General features: G+C 47.6%; 1 protein-coding gene across 4 annotated transcripts in view; it reads right to left on the reverse strand.

Moving 5' to 3' along the window:
* The window catches only part of LOC137651780 (alpha-ketoglutarate-dependent dioxygenase alkB homolog 4), a 118,401-nt gene extending 93,397 nt beyond the window's left edge, over positions 1 to 25,004 (reverse strand). The window contains exon 1 of one of the 4 annotated variants that reach the window (XM_068385000.1): positions 24,854 to 25,004. The gene's annotated coding sequence lies outside the window, so the exon portion shown is untranslated. Of the gene's footprint in view, positions 1 to 21,381; positions 21,512 to 24,733 lie in introns of those variants that run through there. The other 3 variants (XM_068385015.1, XM_068385008.1, XM_068385022.1) reach the window with 3 other exon arrangements.
* Between the last annotated feature and the right edge of the window lie 430 nt (positions 25,005 to 25,434).

Raw genomic sequence — 25,434 nt, forward strand, 5'->3', positions numbered from 1 at the left:
ACCTGCCTGTCAAAGATAATTGACTTATAGGCTTACATTTCTATGAAAAATTGCTAGTTTTTAAAAGAAAATGACAAATTTGAAAGAAATTTGTATTTTTCCCAACGATACAAACCTTGAGCTCTTTATTAGTAATTATATTTTCGGCGAAGCTGGAAGACTAGCCATAAGACTTTAAGCAAGGTGTAACTACCCCACTGCTAGTTAGCAGGGGGTAGCCGGCTAAACCGCCTTAACACACAATGGTGTGGTCTCGTCACTTTTGATTGCAAGCAGGACTTACACGGGAACAGGTGATGGAGGGCCAAATTTGTATACTGTAAGCTACTCCAGTCGATGGATCTGGTAGAGACACTCAGAAATCGCCAACATCTTAGGAGATTCCGACCATCCTAGCCTCCTCCTAATAGGATTGATCCCGTATTTCGCACACCCGCCAGAACCAGCTTCAACCAGCACGCGAGCACTGCACCTGGAATGACTAAAGTTGCAGAAGGTCCACCTGAGCCAGAAGCTGCACCAGCTTCGGTTGAAGTCACATATACAGAGCAAACAACTCCACAGCTCACAACCCCAGGGCTGACAGCTACAACTCCTATGCAGTTACCGGATCAACAGGAACCAGTTACTAGAAAGAGACACTCTCATCCTTGTATAACTCTTTATTTAGTCAAAAAGATGACTGATGAGTCACCTGGAACACAGGAGATACAAACATAAATAATAGAATATAATATACAAACATGAGTGATAGAATAAACTGAGGTAATGACATATCTATCTACTGTATCTCCTTTCCCTAGGGGGGGAGTTTTAAGGGGTACGAATAAAACTTGACGGGCTGGAAACAGGAACTTGTGAAAGTTCTGTAATATGTTATTTTCATTATAAAATAAATTTTTTAACATACTTACCTGGTAGTTATATATATAGCTTACGTCCCTGACATCACCGCAGAAAATTCAAAACTCGCGCCAATCGCCGATTGGATAGCCAGGTGTACCACCTGTGCGCCGCTAGCGAGGTACCTTAAAACCATTCCATGTTTCCTCATATCTTCCATGCCTCTAGTCTCTAGAGGGGAGGAGGGTGGGAATTTAATTATATATAACTACCAGGTAAGTATGTTCAAAAATTTATTTTATAATAAAAATGACAAATTCGAAGATAATTTGTATTTTTCCTAACCATACAAACCTTAGCTATTTACAAAGGGTTATTACTTTTAGCGTAGCTGAAATGGCGAGCCATTAGAATTTAACGAGGGTGTATTACCCCCGCGCTAGTTAGTGGGGGGGTAGGGGAGTGGTAGCTAGCTACCCCTCCTCCCCCTCACACACAGGTGAATACTCACTTTCACTTAGAGGTAGGACTTGTCTTGGGGGACAGGGCTGGCGGGCAAATATGTGTAAATAGCTAAGGTTTGTATGGTTAGGAAAAATACAAATTATCTTCGAATTTGTCATTTGTTCCGTAACCGAAATACAAACCACGCTATTTACAAAGGGTGACTTATCCCTTAGGAAGGGTGGAAAGTCCCCAGCCATACTGGCTTTGGCTTTACCCGGGGACTCAGAATCCGAGTGAGTCGCACTCGAGAAAAGGAGTCCCTGCACCTCACAAGTTCCTTGCACCGCAAGGAACCATGTGGCCTACGTAAGCTTGTGTGTGAAGGAAGAAGTGTGACCCGTCCTAGGCAGTTGACCTGGAGTTCCAGAAGGAACTCTGGGTTAGGACGTTCCCAATACCACCTCGTCAGGGTATGGGGGACGCGACAGTATTGACTCAATACTCGGAACACAAGGAAGCATGGTTTACCTGCAGAGGTTCGAGGTCAGCTATGCAGAGACCAGGATGCTGCTTCCCCGTAGAGGGGATGATGAAGAAAGAAGTAAGGGCCAGACATACTTCTTTCGTTCATGCAGACTAAAACCTGATAACAATGCCCTCAACCTTCTGCTACCTGTCCAAAAAGGAGCCTGAGGTTAGACCAGCTGTTGTGTAGCCACCACAGAGCGATAGAAAACGTATCGAGACTCCTGTGGGTCACGCCCTGCAGGAAGCGGGCTGCGAAGGTCATCAGACGCTTCCAGACTCCAGCTTGTAGCACCTGCGTCACAGAGTAGTATTACTCGAAGGCGAGGGACGTTGCGATGTATCCAACATCGTGCTGTAGGGCGACGTGACGGGGGAGGGTCTGAAGACAGGTCGAGATGAATGTCCTTGAGTCCGGGCTGAAGAGGTATACTGGTGACTCTCCCCCCATGTCCTCCTTGTGTTCCCAAATCGGCTGCAACTGAGGCCAAACTGCAGCTGTTCCCAGCGCTAACCTCTCGATTCCTGTACTGGCAAGAAAGAGAAGGTCTTGGGACATCAGACACAGAATGGAGACTCAAAATCTTGAATGAATCGGACCGAAGGGTCGGGACCCTCAGATTCTGAGTCTAGCCAACAACTCAGGAGCGAGCCTGAATGTTGCCTTCCCCTCTTCCTTAGAAAGGGGGGGAGTAGTAAGAGACCAAGAAGATTGCTTACACACTGGCCGTGGCCAGAGTGAGCAGAAGACCCAAGGCGGAATACAATCCGAGGCCTGTCATAAAAGGGTCTTGAGAAGATCTCTTAAAGGACTAAAAGTCCGAGCCATGCTCCAAGTTGGAGGTCTTCCTCCGACTAGGGCAGGGACGATCGTAGCTTCGCATGAGCGAGGATAGATCCAGCGGGCAGGAAAAAGTTATTCCTTTAAGCCTGAAGGTCAGGGAAAGGCTGAGCGACAGGCTTCATTGCCAAGAGCGGAAAGGAGTTTCCTCCCGCCGAAAGGCAATAAGACCGTTATTGCTGGAGAAGAGGCCTCACGGGAAGAGGTATATCTCCCACGGCACCAACCACCTTAGACTCTTCACTTTGCCTGGGAGACCCCTGTGGATGACTATCGCAGATGACGCGACCTCCGTACCGCGACTGTAGCGGGTTGTCTCTTCTAGAGGAGGAAGCGTAGTGTCTCCAGGCATGAAGCCGAAGCGACGTCCCGGTTCGGGAGAGATGTCGCAGTGTGGTTGCTTGAGTAGTCTGCGCCGTGGGAGAAGCTCTCCCGGGAGTTCCGTCAGGGGAAGCAGAGGGTCCAGAAACCGTTCTGCGCATAGTCCCAGTGGAGCTCTCCCATTGAAAGGTTGACAGACAACCTGGTTTTGTTGAGACCCATTGTCCGCAGACAAAAAGGAGGGAAGACGCAGGCGTCGAAGTTGTCCCACCATCACCGGAATGCATCTTGCCAGAGTCTCGGGGTCTGAGACTGGGGGGAAAACTAGCGGAAGCTTGAGGTTCCAAGCTGTCGCGATCAGGTCCCCCAGACCAGCACTTGCTGGTTACCCAAGGTCAAAGACCCTTAGGTACACTCTCTCTATGAGGCTCTGCTCGGATAGTCTGAGAGAAACATTCCCCTGCCTGGAATGAGAGAGCCGATGGTGGAATTGAGAGAATCTCAATCATCCCGGTATCTCTACTGCAAGATGTGAAGGTGTGAAAATGCGTCCCCTGCTGGTTAGCATGAAGTCGACACGCAACGGGGCGACTTGGCAGGAGCGGTAGGATCTGAAGAGGGGCCAGACTAAGGCCCTTAAGCCTGCCTGAATGATGGAGAGGTATCCTTCAGGTCTTGACCATAGGCCTGGACCGGAACATGCCCCCCCCCCCCTTTCCTTTGACGAGTCCGAGAACCGCATCAAGAATGTGGGGAAAGGACGAGAATATCCACTACCATCAAGAGGCTCCATAGGTCAACACCCATTGCAGGTTTAATAGTTCCGCTGGTCCCATAGGGCCAGGGAGTCCGGTTAAACATTGCCTGAAGCCACCGGAACTTGGATCGCCCCACATGGAACTTATCCTGAGGCGACCGTTCGGACTATAAACGGGTCAATGAGGAAAGAAGAACTAGGAAACGTTCCAAGGTAGGGCTGAAAACTCTGCTTGACTGAGAACAGGTACTGCGACTCTCCTCAGTCTTGCCACAGTCAACCGAAAGGAAGGCTCGGAGGATGTGGTAACAGAATCTGGCGTCCCCAGGTGGTCACCCATCCAAGTACCGACGTTGCTTAACCTCGCTGGACGGACGAGAAGCGGGGTTTCCAACGTGGTAAGGCGGTTGACTCAATATCATGGCCAGATACTCCAGATGTTGAGGCAGAGGAAGAGAAGGCTCCAAGCAAAATACCATGAGCCCACACTCATGGTCAGCATTCGGAAGCTTTTCCCGGCGCTGAAGAAGGTCGAAACCCGAGCCTACCGGAGTTGACCAGCCCTCCAAACAGCAGAGGAGGCGGAAGTCTGCACCTGAGCGGCCAAGAGGAAGGCAGGGAGAGTTCTCTGGGGAAACAAACCTGCTATGCCACGGCGGGATAGCCACACTGCATCATAAGCAGGAATACTTGCAGTTTAGGCTGAATTCGACGAGCACCCTGGAAGATGGATGGAATGGAAACTGAAAGTACCCGTCCTTCCGATCCAGGGTTAAAGGAGTCCTGTCGCCTCGTTACCAGTCTGATCGATTCTGCTGGTCTACGCTGGCCAAAGTTTGTTCGACAAACTTGATCAGGGCTGAGAGGTCGACTATGGACATCCCCTCTCAGATCCTTCCTTACAAGAAAGGATCGACTGAGGGGGCCGGGGGTGAAGCCGTCGATGATCCTAAGGAAGACCTTCGCCTAAGGTATGGATCATTCTGCCCAACCGGGCAACTCTGCTGATGCTATGGCATAGAGGTTCAGAGACACTGAATTCGCTGACAGAGACGGCAGGCGCGATATCCTTGGCTACTCACAGAGATTGTGCGGGAATGGGCATCGGGAAGCTGTCATTCGGATGAGTAACCTTAAGCATCCTCCCAGCGAAAAAAAACCTGCAATCCTAGAGTTCGTGAACTCCTTTTAGGACTATGCCCCCCCGGGGGAGTCTCCCGTGCCATCTGTTCCTGACAGGAGGAAAATGCAATTGGACACCTTGTCCCAGTTGTCGTAGCCGATAACTTAGGCCGACGTGGTTGAAAGAAAAGGGAGCTGGAGCCCTGCAGAGTCTGGAAGAAAGCGCCTTGGAGGAGTGAAACCGGAAGTCGATTTACTCCGCACAGCAGATGTTTAAGTCTCTGTCCTTGGGCAAAGACAAAACTCTTCTCAAGGATGGAAGGGTGTCTGAGGTCGTTGACCTCCACAGATGAGACACCCGAAGGAAGCCTTCAGTCAGTGCGTCCAGATGGTACAACATCGAGCTTGTCCGCAAGTAGATACTTAACGACGAAAGGCCAAGGTGCCTGAGCTCGAGAGGAGGAAAGTACCCTTGATCTTCCTGTAGCTTCCTTGAACCAAACCTCGGGCCGTAACCGAGGAGGGAAAGAACCTGGTAAGCTCCCAGAGGAAGAGGTAAGCAGTCACCCCTTGTCCGATGGAGAAATCTTCAACGGAAAGCCCCCCCGCCAAAAATCCTTCCAGGGCGGGAGAAGGAGAGAGTACTCGTGCAGGAGAGGGGACCCTCGAGACCGACCTCTTGGGAACCAACTTCGCCCTGGGGGAAGTCACCACGAAGTCCACTCCTCTCTTTCTCTTCAGCGTAGGAGAGACAGCCGCTGGTTTGTTACCCTGGCCGGTGAGTGCTGGTTTCATAACCCTCATTAACGCCCGTGCCAGCGGATCAAACCATGTCTGCTGCTCCAAGGACACAGAGTCCGAAATCCTCGCTAAGGTGAAAGGGATCGGGCGATCCTTTGGAGAGGACACGACGGTTCCTGCCTGAAAAGAAGGTGGGAAGAATGCTGTACTGACCTGTCTTCGTCCTGCACTACCAACCTGTGCTTGGATGGAGGTGATCCCGAGTGCCGCCTAGGAGCACGCGTCCCTGCTGCTACCACCGGCTGTGGAATTCGCCGCGAACTATGGTCGCGCGAGGGCGAACGGTCGCGCGAGGGCGAACGGTCGCGCAAAGGCGAATGGTCGCGCGGGCGCACAGGCGAGTGGTCGCGCGGGCGCGCAGGCGAGCGGTCGCGAGGGCGCGCAGGCGAGCGATCGCGCGGGCGCGCAGGCGAGCGATCGCGCGGGCGCGCAGGCGAGCGATCGCGCGGGCGCGCAGGCGAATGGGCGTGACGGCGAGGGATCGTGCTGCCGCGTAGGTGAAGAAGATCGCTGGCGGTAAGCGATGGCGAGCAGCATGTGTAGGTGAATGATCGCGTGATAGGGTGCGATGGTGATCAGCATCCGCAAGAGGGCGAGCGTTCAGGGTTGTGCGATGAGGAGCAGCATGCGTAAGCGGGCAATCGTGCAGGGTTGTGCGATGGCGAGCAGCATGCGCAGGTGAATGATCGCGTGAAAGGGTGCGATGGTGATCAGCATCTGCAGGAGGGCGATCGTTCAGGGTTGTGCGATGAGGAGCAGCATGCGTAAGCGGGCAATCGTGCAGGGTTGTGCGATGGCGAGCAGCATGCGCAGGTGAATGATCGCGTGAAAGGGTGCGATGGTGATCAGCATCTGCAGGAGGGCGATCGTTCAGGGTTGTGCGATGAGGAGCAGCATGCGTAAGCGGGCAATCGTTCAGGGTTGTGCGATGGCGAGCAGCATGCGCAGGTGAATGATCGCGTGAAAGGGTGCGATGGTGATCAGCATCCGCAAGAGGGCGATCGTTCAGGGTTGTGCGATGAGGAGCAGCATGCGTAAGCGGGCAATCGTTCAGGGTTGTGCGATGGCGATCAGCATCCGCAGTTGAGGGTCGCGCGATGGCGATCAGCATCCGCAGTTGAGGGTCGCGCGATGGCGATCAGCATCTGCAGTTGAGGGTCGCGCGATGGCGATCAGCATCCGCAGTTGAGGGTCGCGCGATGGCGATCAGCATCCGCAGTTGAGGGTCGCGCGATGGCGATCAGCATCTGCAGTTGAGGGTCGCGCGATGGCGATCAGCATCCGCAGTTGAGCTAGTAGCTGGCGAACCATGTTCCTTCAGAAGTGTTGGAGAACGTTGGCGTGCCAGCTGTAACACACGTGGGCGATCCGGAGATCGCTGGCGAGCTGATGATCGCTGACGAGCTGACGATCGCTGGCGAGCTGATGATCGCTGACGAGCTGATGATCGCTGACGAGCTGATGATCGCTGACGAGCAGAAGGCTACGCGTGGAAGCCTGCGCAAAGAAGAGTCCTTGACCCCGACCTGAACCGAAGTTCTAGATCGCGAGGGCGAACGTGGGCGCACAGGGCACGTAACAGGAACCGCAGGGAAGATCATCTTGAAAGCGCTGACGAACAGGAGAGCGCTGACGAACAGAAGGGCGCGCAGGGAAACCCTGACACGCAAGGGAAGAACCCCCGTGGGGGCAACCCTTTGCCCCGAAGGGATCGTTGTCCGCCGGGAGACTGATGTCCGTCGGAAGACCGCTGTCCGTCGGGAAGACCGTTGTCCGTCGGGAAGACCGTTGCCCGTCGGGAGACGAGATTAGACTGCTGTCCATCTGCACCAAGACGGAGGATCGAGAAAAAGAAGTTGTAGGCTGCAAACGGAGATTCAAAAAGGCGCCTCAAGCACCCTTATAGGGAGATGAGAGGCCCTTACGACGAGGCGGACGGAGGGCCTTACGGCGAGGGAGGCCAACAGCAACAGCAACAGAAGAAACCTCCGAAGAGGAGTCTCTATGAGTGTACTCTCTCGCGAACGACAGAGAAACACTTCGTGGAAGAGACTGGTCAGCCAGTGACCTAAAAGGGGCAATCCTCCGAAGAGGAGCCCCTGCAGTTGCCCAGCCCCTTGAGCGAAACTGCAGGTGCGACCGCTCAGCACCAAGAGCATAGTCGCACGAAAAAAAGGCAAGAGAAGAACCCCCCAAAAGAGGAAAAGCTCAAGCCTGGACAGGAAAAAAACTTCCCTCGGAAGGAAAGTTATCCGCCCAAGGAGGCAAGCCTCCTGACTGTTCTAAAATGAACTGGAGAGCTGTCCGTCGACACGGGAGTACTACCAGTAGAAGGAGACACGCCCCTGACGACAATACAAGGGGGGAGGCAGCAACAGCCGAATCCCCAGGACTCAACCAGACAGCTCACACCGTTGCTATATTACAGAAACGAACTAGATCGGTAACTGTAAAAAAATAAAACAAATAATATTAGTACACATTCATTCCCCCGGGAAGGCTCCGAAGAGGAATCCCGAGGAAAAGGAACAAGAATTACACAACAGGCACGTGCCCTCACAACCACTTACACTCGCGGAAGGAGAGCTGTAACCAAAACAGAATTATAACAATTATAATTATGTAACTATGTAATTATGTAATTTAAAAAAAGAATGAACACTAAAGAAAAAACGAAAACCCCGAAAGGAATCGTTCTACAAGCTGAAAAATTAACAACTACAATTAGATTCATAAACTAATTGAGACAAAATGTACGGCGTAGCAACCCCACCCACACGGGAAGGAAGCTACAAGGGCGTAGTAAAACATAGTAAAAGGGTGAACGACCTCAAGAGAGAGAGAGAGAGAAAGACCGAAGTCAAACTCGATCGCAACCCATAAAATTAGGCCGTGGTGGCCTAACTGCCGAGGCCTCCACGTAGATATCGTACACTACACACACACATCTGAAAAGGAAACTTACTTATTTCTATACTCAAATATATATACAAACATGAAAACATGTTTACATATATATTGAGTAAAAGAAAAGTAAGCGATTAAGTAAAGACAAAACAGACAATGGCTGCCAAGCGAGGACCAAGACAGAGACGTCTGTCACAGTCCGAGCCAAAAGTGAAAGTGAGTATTCACCTGTGTGTGAGGGGGAGGAGGGGTAGCTAGCTACCACTCCCCTACCCCCCCGCTAACTAGCGCGGGGGTAATACACCCTCGTTAAATTCTAATGGCTCGCCATTTCAGCTACGCTAAAAGTAATAACCCTTTGTAAATAGCGTGGTTTGTATTTCGGTTACGGAACAATAACATTTTTAAACATAAGACTTACCTGGTAGTTATATATATAGCTGATTAACACCTTTGGTGGAGGGTTAGAGACAGCCAATATAGTTGGAATTTTACTTAAGAGTTAATAAAACAAGCTTAAGGGTTCGTACCTGATAAGGAAGCTGACTTCAATGACTTCTTTCATTATGTCCGCTTTCCTCATGAGATCCAGCGATCCACCCAGGGGGCTGAAGACCTCTAGGAGCCGTCAAACCGGTCTAAAAACCTTCATGTGACAGGACCTCCTCCAATACCCTTGTTCCGGGCACTCTCAAGGAACAAACTGACCACCTGACTAAAACCAATGATTGTGGGAGACTGTCGCAATCTCCACAAACAACCATAAAAATATAAAAGTTCCAAGAGAAGAAAAGGGTATTAGGATTAAGGGAATGTAGTGGTGGATACTTCCCCCACTACTGCACTCGCTGTTACGAATGGTCCCAGAGTGTAGCAGTCCTCGCAAAGAGTCTGGACACGTTTCAAATAAGTGTGAAGTGAACAAAAGATTTACTCCTCCAAAAGGTTGTGTCCATAATGCTCTGCATCAATCTATTCTGCTTGAAGGCCACTGAAGTTGTTACAGCACTAACTTCATGCGTCTTGACTTTTGAAAACCAGGCCAGCCTCACTGTAATGTGCATGAGCCTCTCTTATAAGAGTCTGATGAAGAATGAAAGGACATTCTTGACATCTGTAACGAGGGCTTCTTGATCGAGCACCAAAGAGCTTTCGAATTGCCTCGCAACTCTTTCATTCTGCCCAGGTAGAACTTCAGGGCTCTTACTGGACACAGGACTCTCTCCAACTCCTCGCCAACCATATCCTTAAGATTCGGAAACTCAAAAGCCTTGGGCCAAGGTTGAGAAGGGCGGTCATTCTTGGCGAGAAAGCCTAACTGCAATGAGCAGATAGTTACTAAACGCATGGATTCACTGACTCTTTTAGCTGTCGCAAGACTAACAAAAAATCACAAATTTTAAGTAATTTATATTTTTCCTAACAGCACTTAAGTCGAACTACTTTCTTAGGAGTATCTGGGATCTCCCCCTATCCGACCAAGAATTTTGCTTAGTTCCCCCCATCTCCGTTTCCCTTGTTGGGTCGCCCCGTGGTGGATGGATACTCGCCCTGAGGCGACCCTGGGTCAGCGCACGAGAGTGTGCTGCTAGGTCTAACTCGCCAGTAAGCATATGTGAAAATACTATTCCAACTCCTGTACAGCACCCGGGGTAGGATGGGCGGGCAATAACCCGAAAGTAGTTCGAGGTAAGTGCTGTTAGGAAAAATGTTATTTTCATTAGTAAAATAAATTTTTGAATATACTTACCCGATGATCATGTAGCTGTCAACTCTGTTGCCCGACAGAAATCTACGGTCGGGATACGCCAGCGATCGCTATACAGGTGGGGGTGTACACAACAGCGCCATCTGTGAGTAGGAACTCAAGTACTTCTTGTCAACAAGAACTCAATTTTCTCCTCGGTCCACTGGTTCTCTATGGGGAGGAAGGGCGGGTCCTTAAATTCATGATCATCGGGTAAGTATATTCAAAAATTTATTTTACTAATGAAAATAAAATTTTTCAATATTAATCTTACCCGATGATCATGTAGCTGATTCACACCCAGGGTGGTGGGTGGAGACCAGCATACATGTTAACAAAGAAGCTAAGTATCCCGTATCTTATTTTAGCCGTTATTCAAAATAACAAACATAAAATAAATAAGTACCTGGTAAGGAAGTCGACTTGAACCATTACTCTGCCTTTTTAAGTACGTCTTCCTTACTGAGCCTAGCGATCCTCTTAGGATGCTGAGCGACTCCTAGGTGCTGAAGTATTAAGGGCTGCAACCCATACTAAAGGACCTCATCACAACCTCTAATCTAGGCGCTTCTCAAGAAAGAATTTGACCACCCGCCAAATCAACCAGGATGCGGAAGGCTTCTTAGCCTTCTGGACAACCCAGAAATATTTCAAGAGAAAGATTAAAAAGGTTCTGGAATTAGGGAATTGTAGTGGTGGAGCCCCCACCACTACTGCACTCGTTGCTACGAATGGTCCCAGAGTGTAGCAGTTCTCGTAAAGAGACTGGACATTCTTAAGATAAAAGACGCGAATACTGATTAGCTTTTCCAAAAGGTTGCGTCGAAAATATTTTGCAGAGATCTATTTTATTAAAAGGTCACGGAAGTTGTGATAGCTCTAACTTCGTGTGTCCTTACCTTCAGCCAAGCTTGGTCTTCCTCATTCAGAAGGGAATGAGCTTCTCGTATTAACAGTCTGAAAATAATAGGATAAAGAATTCTCTGACATAGGCAAAGATGAATTCTTAACTGAACACCATAAAGCTTCAGACGGGCCTCGTAAAGGTTTTTAAAATAGAACTTAAGAGCTCTACAGGACATAATACTCTTTCTAGTTCATTTCCAACCATATCGATAAGTTTGGAATAACGAACGATATTGGTCAAGGCCGAGAAGGCAGCTCGTGTTTGGCTAGAAAACCAAGATGTAGAACATGTAGCCGTTTCGGATGAAAATCCGATGTTCTTGCTGAAGGCATGAATCTCACTGACTCTTTTAGCTGGTAAAGCATATCAGGAAAAGAGTCTTAAAGGTGAGATCTTTCAGGGAGGCTGATTGAAGTGGTTCGAACCTGTCTAACATAAGGAATCTTAGACCACGTCTAAATTCCAACCAGGTGTAACCAAACGACGCTCCTTCGTGGTCTCAAAAGACTTAAGGAGGTCCTGTCGATCTTTATTGTTAAAAAGATCTAAGCCTCTGTGACGGAAGACTGATGCCAACATGCTTCTGTAACCCTTGAAAGTGGGAGCTGAAAGAGATCGCTCTTTTCTCAGATATAAGAGGAAGTCAGCTATTTGAGTTACAGAGGTACTGGTCGAGGATACGGATACTGACTTGCACCAGTTTAGGAAGATTCCCCACTTCGATTGGTAGACTCTAAGGGTGGATGTTCTCCTTGCTCTAACAATCGCTCTGGTTGCCTCCTTCGAAAAACCTCTAGTTCTCGAGAGTCTTTCGATACTCTGAAGGCAGTGAGACGAAGAGCGTGGAGGCCTTGGAGTACCTTCTTACGCGTGGCAGACGTAGCAGGTCCACCCTTAGGGGAAGAGTTCTGGGAACGTCTACTAGCCATCGAAGTACCTCGGTAAGTTATTCTCTCGCGGGCCAGAGGGAAGCAACTAGTGTCAACTTTGTCCCAACGTGAGAGGCGAACTTCTGCAGTACCTTGTTGACAAACTAGAACGGAGGGAATGCATATAGATCTAGATGAGACTAATCTAGTAGAAAGGCATCTAAAAGAACCACTGCTGGGTCCGGGATAGGTGAGCAAAGTATTGAGAGCCTCTTGGACATCGAGGTTGCGAAGAGATCTATGGTTGGCTGGCCCCAGGTGACCCAAAGTCTCTTGCATACATCTCTGTGGAGGGTCCAATATGTTGGAATTATTGTCCCTTCCTACTGAGACAAACTGCTAAGACATTCAAGTTGCCTTGGAAGAAATTTGTTACTAGTGAAAAGTCTAGACCTGTTGAACAGGAGAGGAGGTCACTAGCGAACTCGCACCATGTCAGAGAGTAGGTCCCTCCTTGCTAGGAGATGAACATCAAAGCAGGGAGTTGTCCGTGTTGACCTCCATTACTTTGTCTTGAAGGAGAGACCTGAAGCTTTTCCAGGTCAGACTTACTGCCAGAAGCTTCTTGCAGTTAAAATGCATTGTCCTTTGACACGAGTTCCATAATCCCGAGCATTCCCTACCGCCTAAGGTCGCACCCCAGCCTACGTCCGATGCGTCTGAGAAGAGAACGTGGTTGGGAGTCTGAACAGTCAGGGGAAGACCCTATAAAAGGTTGATAAAGTCCTTTCCTCAGGTTAGACCAGACTTATCTTCCGGAAACCGGGATCGAGACCGCTTCTAGCGTCTTGTCCTTTTCCAGTGAAGAGCTAGATGAAACCGAAGAGGACGGAGGTGTAGTCTTCCAAGTGACACCAAATGCACCACGGATGACAGTGTCCTAACCAGACTCATCCACAGCCTGACAGGGCCGTATTCCTTCTTCAGCATCTTCTGGATGGATAGCAGGGCTGGGGATTGATCTTCTTGTTCAGCCATGTCCTCATCAGAGGGTTCTTCATCCGAAACTGATGAGGAAACGGCAACGGAGTGGGCAACGTCTGACTCGCTGAATCCGGTCGCACTGGTGGATGCGTGACGGAGCCGGACACAAGATCATGGTACTGCTGCACAGTCTGTGAACTGTCAACCATGGGGAAGCGAGGAAGTACAGCGACAACCCGAAACTGTCTAGACTGTCTGGGTAGTACAGACAACCCCTTATCAGGTTGCTGAGGTTGCCGCACTGCGTCACAACAAGTCACCTCTGCTGGTTGTTGAACGTCTTCCCAGTGACACACTGAACGTCCACAACCACCTCCGAGAGTAGCATAACATCAACGTGCGACTGGCAACCCACACTGGGTCGCACCGGTGGAGGAACCATCTCAACTGGCGGACGTGAGTAGGATACCTCAGCGTCAACAGGGCGTACAACCAACCGGTAGGAAGGTCGTTGGCAAGAAGGGTCTTCTCCGTAAAAAATCCTCTATCAAGGACTAAGCTTGGACTGCATGTCTTGCAACAAAGCCCAAGGTCTATGGGAGCAGGTGTGGCAACAGACGGGGTTAGCGACTGAAGCGGAACCATTTACCCTCCCTGGAAGCATGTTATGCTTAAATAAAAGTCCATAGGAGGCTAAGCAGCTTAAGGCTCCTCTCCAAATGACAGAGTCCTCAAGGGAATATCAGAAGGAGGGAGAACAGCACTTTCTCATCTACAGGAACCATATCCGAGAAAAGCTAGGTTCTCTCAGTGAGGGTTTCACTGGTGCAAAAGCAGCAGACCAGAAGGCAACGTTATGAAACTGCTTGACAGTCTGTGAACTGTCAAAAACTGAACTGTCAACCACAACAGGAGCGAGAGGACATACAGCACTGGTGTATAAGTAGCAGACCAGAAAGCAACGTCATGTAACTGTTTGACAGTCTGTGAGTTGGCAACAACCAAAGTTGTGTGGGGAAGCCTCAACTCCTGACTGACTAGTTTGCTGCTGGCGAGTGGCGGTAACCACAGTGTGTTGCGGAGGCTGACACACCGTGTCAAAACACGGCAGCTTGTGGTAGCTCACGCACGGCAACGGAGTGCTCTGTGTGTGGGAGTCATCATACATCTGGCAGGGTTGACTGTGCATGGGTGGAGGAGCTCTCACAACAAGAGTGTGAGAGCAGGAAGCCATGCCGGGCGCACAACCGTGGGAGGTGTAGGCCCACGGGTGCATCGTCAACCTTCTCGCAAGTCGGAGTGTGGGAGCTGGCAACAACAAAAGCAGAGTGCTGGTGCGTGGGAGGGGCTGCGGTGGGTTGAGGAGCATGCGGTATGGTATGCGGAGCATGCTGTAAGGTATGCGGCTCATGCTGCATGGTATGCGGAGCATGCTGTAAGGTATGCAGAGCATGCTGCATGGGCTGCGGAGAATGCCGCATAGTGCTGGAACCCGGCAGCTCTACAGAACCTTCCCCCTGCTGATGCGGTAGCTCACGCATGTTAGCAGATGGTGCAGCAAGAACATGCGTCTGGCAGGGTGGACTGCGCATCGGTGGTGGAGCTCTCACAGGTGGAGGGTGGGAGCAGGCAGCCGCAGTATCTGCTGAGCGCACAACCTCGGCGGGTTGTAGGTTAACAGGTGCATTGTCAACCTTCCAGCACGATACTCCTGCATGAAGGAGCAAGCTGAGACTGTATAGTCTGCAGCATGGACCACTAGGGTCTATGAAAGACAACAACAAACGGAGCTACTGTCCGTTGTGACTGAGGGTCTAAAACAGCTGGTGCGGCAACAGACGGAGTTACTGCCTGTTGCGGTACCACCTTGCCTCTCTTGGGAGGTGTGCAGTTGTCGTACTGCAGCGAGTCCGAACTGCAACGTGAAACCGTGAAATACTCTCTCTCTATCGTAACGATAGAGCGCAAGTTGAACGTTCTGAACGTCAACAACTGCGGAGACTAAACAAAACGTTAGTTCAACTTTGAAAACAGTACGAGACTATCAAAGAAATTCTTTCAAAAACATTAAAATTAAAATAGCATAAATTCTTAACAGGAAAAACGATATGACGGGCTCAATGTTAATTAACTTCGGTTCCAAGTAAGGACCGCCTACTATTAGGAAAGGTCGCATATAAACAAACATAAAAATTAATTTTTATAAGTTTATAATAAATGGAAAGTTAATCGAAGAGGCCTATAAATGGCGGAGAGATATAAAATAAATCTATAACTTTGTTAAGCAAAATTACCAAAAACCTAAACACACTTCCGTCTAAGGGAAGGGTGGGTCATAAAAAGTGAAAGAGAGTCTATACTCTCTTCGACACCAACACTTCCGTCTAAAGGAAGGGTCGGCCATTTAAAAGTGAAAGAGAGTCCATACTCTCTTCGTCACCATAATAAAATCTATCCAAAACGAGTTCAAGTTTTGAAATGAAGATAAAACCCCTGCATAGCGAAAGCTCAAAACTGGAATAGTGTACTTCACCAAAAAGTTGTGAAAACAAATCCAGTTAGGGACGGCGTATTAGTAGGTCTTGCCGGAGGCACGACAGAGGAAAAATTGAGTTCTTGTTGACAAGAAGTACTTGAGTTCCTACTCACAGATGGCGCTGTTGTGTACACCCCCACCTGTATAGCGATCGCTGGCGTATCCCGACCGTAGATTTCTGTCGGGCAACAGAGTTGACAGCTACATGATCATCGGGTAAGATTAATATTGAAAAATACAAATTACTTAAAATTTGTGATTTGTTCCAACACGGAGTACTTACCTCGAACTACTTTCTTAGGAGACTTACACTTTAGGAGGCGGGGGTGGACTTACAGGTCGGACGACCCGCCATACCGGTACGTGATACGGGACCTAGATAGGAGGCTAGGTCCAGGGTAGGAGAGTCGGGGGAAGCATGCAAAAGTCTACTTGATTGAATATCTCACCTTTATGCCTAATCCGGACATGGTCTTGTACAACATCCACCTCTCACATGGGAGGAGGGAAAGGAAGGGGACAAAAAGGGTAGCAAGGAAAAGGGGGAGTAAGGCGGAAACTTGTGTCGCTTGTAATTACTCCCCTCGGGCTACCCCGGGGCTTTAGCCTGAAACTTGTTGAAGGGCGGATATGACTGGTCCGATGGAGAAGGAGTCCAGGGACTTCCTCGTACAGTCTTTCAGGTAGTGGGCCGTAAAGGTGGACTGCCAGGACCATGTGCCCACTCGCATGATTTGACCTACTGCCATGTTCTTGTCGAATGCCAAGGAGGTGCTAAGCCCCCTAATGTCATGGGGTCGTGTCTTGACAGGGACTGCCGACCCCTCACTGTCATAAGGCCTTTTATGATTTGTCGAAGCCAGAAGAAGAACGTGTTCTTAGACACTGCTTTCTTCACTGGGCCTGAGGAAACAAACAGACTTTTGATGCCTGGCCGAAGTCTGGCTGTCCTGTTAAGGTACTTCCTGATTGTTCTCACTGGGCACAGGAACAAGTCTTCCGGGTTGTCTGAGTGAGGGATCGCCGGGATCGAGAACCCTTCAACCTTGGGTCTACGATGGCCGGGTTCTGTGTTTTGGCCACAAAATCAGGCAGAAACTTAAAAGCCAGGTCCTTCCACCCTTTGGAGTGTGAGACCTCGAACGACAAGTCGTGGAGTTCACTCACCCTTTAGGCTGAGGCCAAAGCTAGTAAGGACACTGCCTTGAGGGTGAGGTCTTTATCCAGGATAACTTTGAGAGGTTTGAAGGGTGGCCTAGACAAAACCTTGAGAACCTTAGCCACGGCCCACTGTGGGACCTGAGAGTTGCGGGGGGAACAAGATTGCTCGAAACTCCTGATGAGCATGAAAATCTGACGAGAGGCCCCCCAAGTCAATGCCTCTGAGTAGAAATACTTGTCCCAGTGCTGTTCGGACCCCTTTGATGGCTGAAATGGAAACCCCTGGGTAGTTTCTTAGGTAGACCAGGAAGTCTGCAATCCCGTGGACCGATGCACCCAGGGGCCTCAGATTCTGAGCCGCACACCACTACACAAATGTGGCCCACTCGGCCTGGTAAACCATGACCGAGGATTTCCTAAGATAACCAGTCATCCTCGAGGCTGTCTTCTTTGAGTATCCTTCCTTCCTTAGTAGAGGCCCGATAACCTCCACGCGTGTAGCTGAAGGCACTGGGGGTTCTTGTGAAACCTTTGGAAGTGGGGCTGGTGTAGCAGATCTTCTCTTACCGGCAGAGGTCACTGAGGAAGGATAGCCGGGTCTTGTAGGTCCGCGAACCACTCCCTCTCCGGCCACCAAGGCGCTACCAAAGTCAACCTTGTATCTCTTGATTGCCTGATCCTGTTGAGAACCTGCCTGAGAATCCCGAAGGGAAGAAAGGCATATACGTCGAATCCGTCCCACGAGTGTTGGAAGACGTCCTCCAACGCTGCTGCTGGGTCTGGCACAGGCGAACAGAACACGGGGAGCTATGTGTTGAGCCTCGTGGCAAAAAGGTCAATCACCGGTGAGCCCCACCTCTGGAGGACCTTCTGGGCTACCTGTGGGTGTAGGGTCCACTCTGACCCCACTACTTGTCCTGTCCTGCTGAGGCCGTCAGCTGGAACGTTCCTTTTTCCCGGAATGAACCTGGCTGTGAGGCTGACGTGTTCCTTTTCGGCCCATTCCAGTATTCCAGTATTTGAGACGTGAGGTTGCACAACTCCCTTGATCTCAATCCTCCTTGCTTCTTTATGTATGCCACCACGGTGTCGTTATCGCACGAGTGCTACCGTGTTTCCCCGGAGACGATGGGCGAACCCTGCGAGGGCCTTTTGGACTGCTACTAGCTCGAGCATGTTTATGTGAAGGGTCTTCTCCTCAGGGGACTACTTCCCCTCTGCCGTTTCCACGAGCAGATGGGCTCCCCACCCCTCCTTTGATGCGTCTGTGAAGAGCAAAACCTCTGGAGGAACGGACTCGAATGGTACCCCCTAGAGTGTTCGCCCTGTCGGACCACCAGAGGAGCATGTTCCTGGAGTCCGGAGACATCTTGACTAGTTCCTGAGGAGGGACCCCCGGTGACCAGCGGTCCTTCAGGTTCCATTGGACTGGCCTCAGCTTGAGCCTCCCCTGAGGAACCAACTTCTCCAACGAGACCAGCTGGCCCACGAGCCTCTGCCAGTCCTTGGCTCTCATAAGCGGACCTGTCAGGAATGGTTGAATAACTTGATCCAGGTTGCTCAGCCTCTCTTGAGAGGGGAATGCCCTTCCTAATTGGGAGTCCAGGACCATCCCTAGGTACGTCATCCTAGTGGTGGGGACTAACTAGTACTTTCCAAGTTGACGGTGATCCCAAGTTCCCTGCAGAACTGCAATAGCTTCGCTTTCCCTCGGAAGGGGGATGGATCTTTCACACACTCCAATTCCGAGGAAGGTAATCACTCCCTCGTAAGGGAAGGATCTCAAATCCCTGTAGGCGAACCTCCTGTCAGCAATCTAGGTTTCCCAATAAGTTGATCAAGTTGCAGGTTGACAACGAGTGTTACCACGTAACATGGGCCGCTCATGAGCTGCCACATGAAGCGCAGGATAACGAACAGAGCGGCCGAAGCTTTCATCATCGCGTTCTACGTCATTGCTATCTGTGCCTTTTCTTTTAGCCTCTCTAACACGTTTCCCATTTCCCTTCTGCTCTCAACCGAAGAGAAGAAGGGCCAAACCCCTGCATCTTCTTTCGAGGTTTCGAGAGACTCGAAATCCTTAACTCATTAGGGAGCAAAGGAATTAGAGAGGTTGTCCTTTCTGAAACACGGGAGCGAGGGATTGACCCCGCGAGTGTATGATCGGAGATTTGCGTGTATAGCGCTAATTTTGTGCGAACACCTGCGTGACTTGGGTCTGAAGACTCTGCCATAAGAGTAAAACTCCTGATTGTTATGGGCATAGTGTTGGATGGGCGTACGCGAACACTCCGTGTGACAAAAGTCCGAAGACTCTCTGATCTAAGAGTAACACTCTTGACGACTTGTGTCACGAGAACCCGAAGGTTCAGCATGATCGAGCGTGCCCCTACAGGTTGTGTTGCGAGAACCCGAAGGTTCAGCGTGATCGTGCGTGCCCCTAGAGGTTGTGTTGCGAGACCCCGAAGGGCTAGAGCAACAGGAAAACGAAGTTTCCCTTGTCACGAGACACCAAAGTGTCAGCGAGACTAAATACACGAAAACCCGAGGTTTCAGCAACTTGCTGTGAGAAAACGAAGGGATAGCGCACCGGGAAACCGAGGTTTCCTTGTCACGAGACCCCAAAGGATCAAAGATCGAGAATTCAAAGGCGAGAGCAATCTCTGAAGATAGAGAGAAAAGCAAGGAGAAGCGCTCTATCTGACTTTTTCTAGAGCGGACAGAAACCCTCAAACTAATATGCGAAGAAGAGGGTTCGAGGTTAGGACGTGCTTTGCCCTTGGCCGCGCTCCTGATTTCTTAGATGATCCCTCGCATGACGACGACAGCAAGGCAAATCGATGACGAGAGGGATCGTTCTTCTTAGGTTTGTGACGAGTGTATATAATCTCGAGGCAAGAATTCTCGGGGAGAGACAGAAGGCGAGAAAGAGCGAGAATGATAACGTCTCTTTCTATTTCGCCTGTCACTTTGGTGAGAATATCTAGGTGAAGGCGTAAACGGGCATTCGGGAGAGTGATCTCACATGTCTGTGCTAGCCATAGGGGGCGCGCGCTCGCGCAGGAGAAAATTCCCTAGCGTGCGCGCATAGAGGAATCATATGGGGCGCGCGGGCCTGCGCGCATATCCTTGCGGATGCGGGAGAAGGCTGGCGCCACGCTAAGTGCTGGCGCATTGATAAGCGCTGGCGTGTTGGAAAGCGCTAGAGCGTTGGTAAGCGCTGGAGCTGAGGGAGAAGGCAGCATGGCTGCCTTATCAGAAGACCTTCTAACAGTAGAAAGTTGACGCGCAGGTTTTACCTGTCGCGTAAGATGGTGTTGGGCGCGTATGCGCACGTGCAGGAGAATGTTGGCGCGCGGGAGTGCATAGGAGAGCACTGGCTCGCAGGAGAGTGCCATTGCGCAGAAGATTGGTGGCGCGCAGGTGAGCGCATGGCGCATGATGGAGTTATGCTCTTGTTGGAGCGTAAGCGCATGTTGGCGCAGACGCTCTTGATGCCCTATGTTAGGGTAAGAAGGAAGCGCTCTTAAGTTTGTGACGAGAGCGCTTAGTCTAGCGGCGAGACATCTCGTGAAGAGACGGCAGGCGAGGAAGAGCAAGAACGATTATGTCTCCTCCTATGTTGCCTGTGACTCCAGCGAGAACGACTGGGCAAAGGAGTGCGAGCTCTCCTTTTCCTCTTCTCTCTCTCCCTCCTAGCCTCCAAAGAGGGGAGGACAATGAAGAGGAGGAGGAGGAGGTACTTTGAAGACCACTTCTACAGTACTTGGCAGGGGAACCCATCCTCCGCAGGGTAGCAGAACACCCATGACCTTCGTAACAGGGCATAGGGAAAGAGGATCCACATCCAGCGGTGACATAAAGGCGTCATGAACACTTCCTCACAATAGAGGACATCAATTACAAAGAAAAAGAAAAAGGATTAATTAAAACTCAAAAAAAAAAAAAAAAGAAAGGCTAGTCTGCCAGCAAAATAAAGCAGGAGCAGTGGTGTTACCACTGCGACGGCTAGAATTCGATTGAAGGTAAACAGCAGCTACCGACCAGCGGTCCCCCAGCACTGTCAGGTGGGTAATTACCTGTCCGGTCGTTAACGACCTTGTTAAGGTTTTTCTGCCGTATTTTCCAGCTCACGCTAGAATATCTCCTATAGTAAAGAATGAGGGTTTGTATTTAGTGTAGGAACAATCATATTTTTTGTGTTAAAATGTTTAAATATAAGGTCTCTTTTTATATATCTTCTCTTAAAATGTTTAAATATAATGACTTGTTCAATTTCCATGTCACTTCACTCGTCAAGAACGTATTTACTGCAAACGCTAACATTACCGATGTTACGCAACGTTACCAATGTTACACTGCCATTGCTAATGTTAGCAATGCTACGATAATATTAGCATGTGTATTTTATAGCATTTTTCTAAATACCCTTTACACTATATAAAAAGGCACAGAAAGCGTACAGAACCTAACAAATCCACTTAACCTAACCTAGAAGTTCCCAGATCACATCACCTAGCCGGGGGCAAGCCCCCGGACCCCCTTCCCAGGTCACAACCCCTATCCAAGGTTCTACCTGAAAATATATAAAATTAAAGAAATTAATGACTTACTTTTATGACCGCGACAACGAAACTTGTGAGTCACCGGGGTTTTGTGACTGTGACGTTTTAACTTCTTTGTATCCACATCGCCGTTAATTCTTTGTCTTAGCTTAGTACTGCACTTGGGACACTGTAAATGTTGGGCTATTACATTATGAGATTTAAGAAAATTATCAACATTGGAATTCACCTAAATGTTTTCAACTATGGATAACTGCAGTCGTTACAAGTTTCTATCTCCATCGTAAAATACGCAAAAAGACGTCACTTGAACTAACAAAGACTTGATTTGGACAAAGGTTTCCACGGAAAAGGGTTTGTTGGAAGGTGGGGGTTGGGAAATATTAACCCCCCTATGCAAACTTTCCATACGTATGGGTTCGTGATTGGTTAACGGAAAAGCAACGGAGTCTAGAGGGTAATCATGAATGAACTAGAATGGGAAACTTGTCCAGAGCAAGTATTTATGTGAAATCTGGGCGTGACAAGGTATCAACATAATGTATAAATGTAATATAGCAAGATAAAATGGAGTGTATGATAAATAATATTTAATGGGAATATAAATTGAGGTGGTTTTATAAGGTATCGGATAATAAAACGAGTAATACTGGGGTCAAACGTAATATGTATACGAGGGTATTACAGTACATAAAAGGAATGGTATAGTTGTACTGGATCAAGTCATATACTTCAATAAAGCGGGTGAAGTCGAATAGTTAAATTTGGCGAATACAGTGAACCCTCGTTTATCGCGGTAGATAGGTTCCAGACCCGACCGCGATAGGTGAAAATCCGCGAAGTAGTGACACCATATTTACCTATTTATTCAGACTTTTAAAACCTTCCATGGTACGTAGTACTGTTAACAAACTACCCTTTAATGTACAGAACACTTAATGCATGTACTACAGTACCCTAAACTAAAACAGGCACAAATATTAAAGGCGACTTTATATCATGCGTTTCCTAAACACGCCAAAAAGCACGATAAAAAATGGCAACCAATGTTATGTTTACGTTTATCTCTGATCATAATGAAGAAACCAACGCATTTACACATCTGTGTATAGGTTAGTTTTTGCATTGATTATATTGATTATTCAGTACAGTATGATGATTTTGTTATTACCAATGTTTTACTTAATTTTTCTTAGGACTTCCAAATGAAATGTTTTTCTTTATGACGCCGCCTGAAACGATGGCGTCATAAAGTACGCTCAGTAAACAAACGAAGGCATTTAACGCGCATGATGAAAGTGATAAATAATGATATTACAGTAAAAGCTTTTATAAAATATGTTATTTCAAATATTATTTACCGTATCTATATAAAATCACACATACGTAGCAAAGCAGGAAAACAATTTACGAGAGAGAGAGAGAGAGAGAGAGAGAGAGAGAGAGAGAGAGAGAGAGAGAGAGAGAGAGAGAGAGAGAGAGAGAGAGAGAGAGAGAGAGAGAGAGAGAGAGTTGTTTTACATACGTAAATGTAAATTTAAAAAAAAAAAAAATAGCCCCATTTCATATAAAATAGATTATAAATATTTTACTTTATCATATTACAGTAGTCTGTATAATACTGTAAAGTTCAGTACAGTATGTTGTTGTTATAGTCGTGGTGATGAAATTCTCACGAAACAAAAACACGCTATTTGATTACAACAGCTGATTCATCTCTCTCTCTCTCTCTCTCTCTCTCTCTCTCTCTCTCTCTCTCTCTCTCTCTCTCTCTCTCTCTTCGTGTTATACAATACTTACATTTAGATGAAGAAACTAAAATTAGTTTTCTTAGTGTCAATTAAATACGAAACGAAAAAATTATGCCGAGTCTACATCCATTTCAATCATAGGTAAAAATACGGCATCCGATTTCATCAGCAAACCACTATTTTTTGGGAAACATCATTTTATTCTAGAAAATTGCTACTCTTTAAATAGTTGATTGCACATTAAGAAAGCGTGTACTTTTGTTTTTAAATTTCGGGTGTGTTTTAAAAATCGAGTATTGTTGACTTCTTTTTGTTTTACTTTTGGCTGTGATTAGATCAGCTGACATGTAGCTGCGCTCTTGAGAGTGTACGAATACACTAACAAAGTATCGTTTATACCATTTCTTAACTTATTCAAACTGTCTACAGTATACAGTTGATATTACATAAGCACCAATGTGTTATAACCTATCAAATTTTATTGTTTATTACATTTAAACCCCCCTCTATCTCTCTCTCTCTCTACCTCTCTCTCTCTCTCTCTCAATCTACTCTCTCTCTCTCTCTCTCTCTCTCTCTCTCTCTCTCTCTCTCTCTCTCTCTCTCTCTCTCTCTCTCTCTGTGGGTTACTTTTCACTACCTCCCATTCCTTACCTCTCTCTATCTCTCTAACAAATGATATCTTTGTTGCTCCTCAAAGTTTCATTTATATTGAAAATCAATCATGATTCAATTTTCCTTACTTTCTCCAATCTCGCACCATCGGTCACATCGCGGTATTTTCGAAATTTCCGGAAAATCCGCGATATATGTATATAGATGGGTTATGAAAAAAATCCGCGAAGTGGTGAATCCGCGATGGTCGAACCGCGAAGTAGCGAGGGTTCACTGTAGAGAAGAAGAAATCCTATTGGTGGAGGAGGAGTCTATGCGCAGGGGGGAGGAGTTTCCTGCTATGTACAAACGAACGAACGAGAGCGACTACAAGCGAACCGTAGAATGACAAAAAATAAATGAAAAATACTGATAATGTTAGCATGTTATGCTAGCATTGTTAATGTTAGCTTGCGCAGCTCAATATTACCGTATTTTGTTTATTATACATCCAAGAAGGTAATGTATAGAGAAGAAAAGGCTTGTTTTACCATTATATACCGTTTCCCCAGTATGATTTCCCCACCCCAAATCCCTGAGTTCCCACTGGGGGTCCCCTATTATGGTTGGATATAGATATATTTCAGAAACTATTCATTTGCGACAGGAACGAGTGTCATTTTCGAAGAGCGGAATTTTTTCTATAGAAAAAATTAGAGTTTTTTCCCTGGGTTACATTACCCTGTATTACAGTACAATATTACCTTGCATCATTCTACAATTTTACCATATAGTCTTTGAGAAGCATATTTAAAGGCTCTAGAGCCTACAATAGATACACCAGTATATTTGAGTTAAAATAGTTTGAAACAATCTGTAACTATTCTCGTGTCAACATGATTTGTTGGTTGCAAACTTAAATTGCAAAGTGAGCAGTTAGGCCACAAATGACGTTTTCACATTCCTGGTTCCGGTAAGAATGTTACGGTATGGTTAAAAGTCTAATAATTGCCAGTAACAATGTAAATGTTTGCTTTTAACTAAAATCCACTAACCTTATTTGTTTCATGAACTTACTTTGTTCAAATACAGTAAATGGAGGTATGGTAAGGCTTCAATGTGCACAGACACTAAGGAATGACAATTAAATAGAGTAAAGAAGTTCAGTTTCTTACCAGGTTCCTCGTTGCTCTCTCCACAACACTGATCCTAATTTCTGAGGTCAGCCTTCTGGTTCCCCGTTGCTCTCTCCACAATACTGTGAATCTATAATTGTGGGCACACTACTAAAAGAAGCGTAGTAGGTGCAAAGCACTCCAATCTGCAGAAAATTCATTATCATTAGTTACCTCATACACAGACAGCACAGCTTGCATACTTTTACTTCTAACTTCAAGGGCCTTTCTAATAAACTAGGTTATATCTTTAGTTGGTGATTCTAAATTCGCTAGTTCTATGTCATTGTTTCTAAATCTTTCTTAACTCATTACAGCAAAACATATGCTCCGTAGTATCATCTGCCTCCCTACACAACACACAAAGCCTATCATTATCATTACTGTTTCTATATTTTGTTAATTCTATTGTATTCAATCTTGTTTTCATAACTATTACTGCCTCATTAGTGTTAATTTCTCTTATGTAGTCTCTTCTGCCATTACGATTCACAAACCTCAGTTTGGTCATCTCAGCTTTCTTTTCTTTATTTTTTTTCTAGTTAGATTTTCCACTTTAATTTTATATCTTTTTTGAGTTC

This window comes from Palaemon carinicauda, chromosome 1, assembly GCF_036898095.1.
Source record: "Palaemon carinicauda isolate YSFRI2023 chromosome 1, ASM3689809v2, whole genome shotgun sequence".
NCBI lineage: Eukaryota > Metazoa > Arthropoda > Malacostraca > Decapoda > Palaemonidae > Palaemon > Palaemon carinicauda.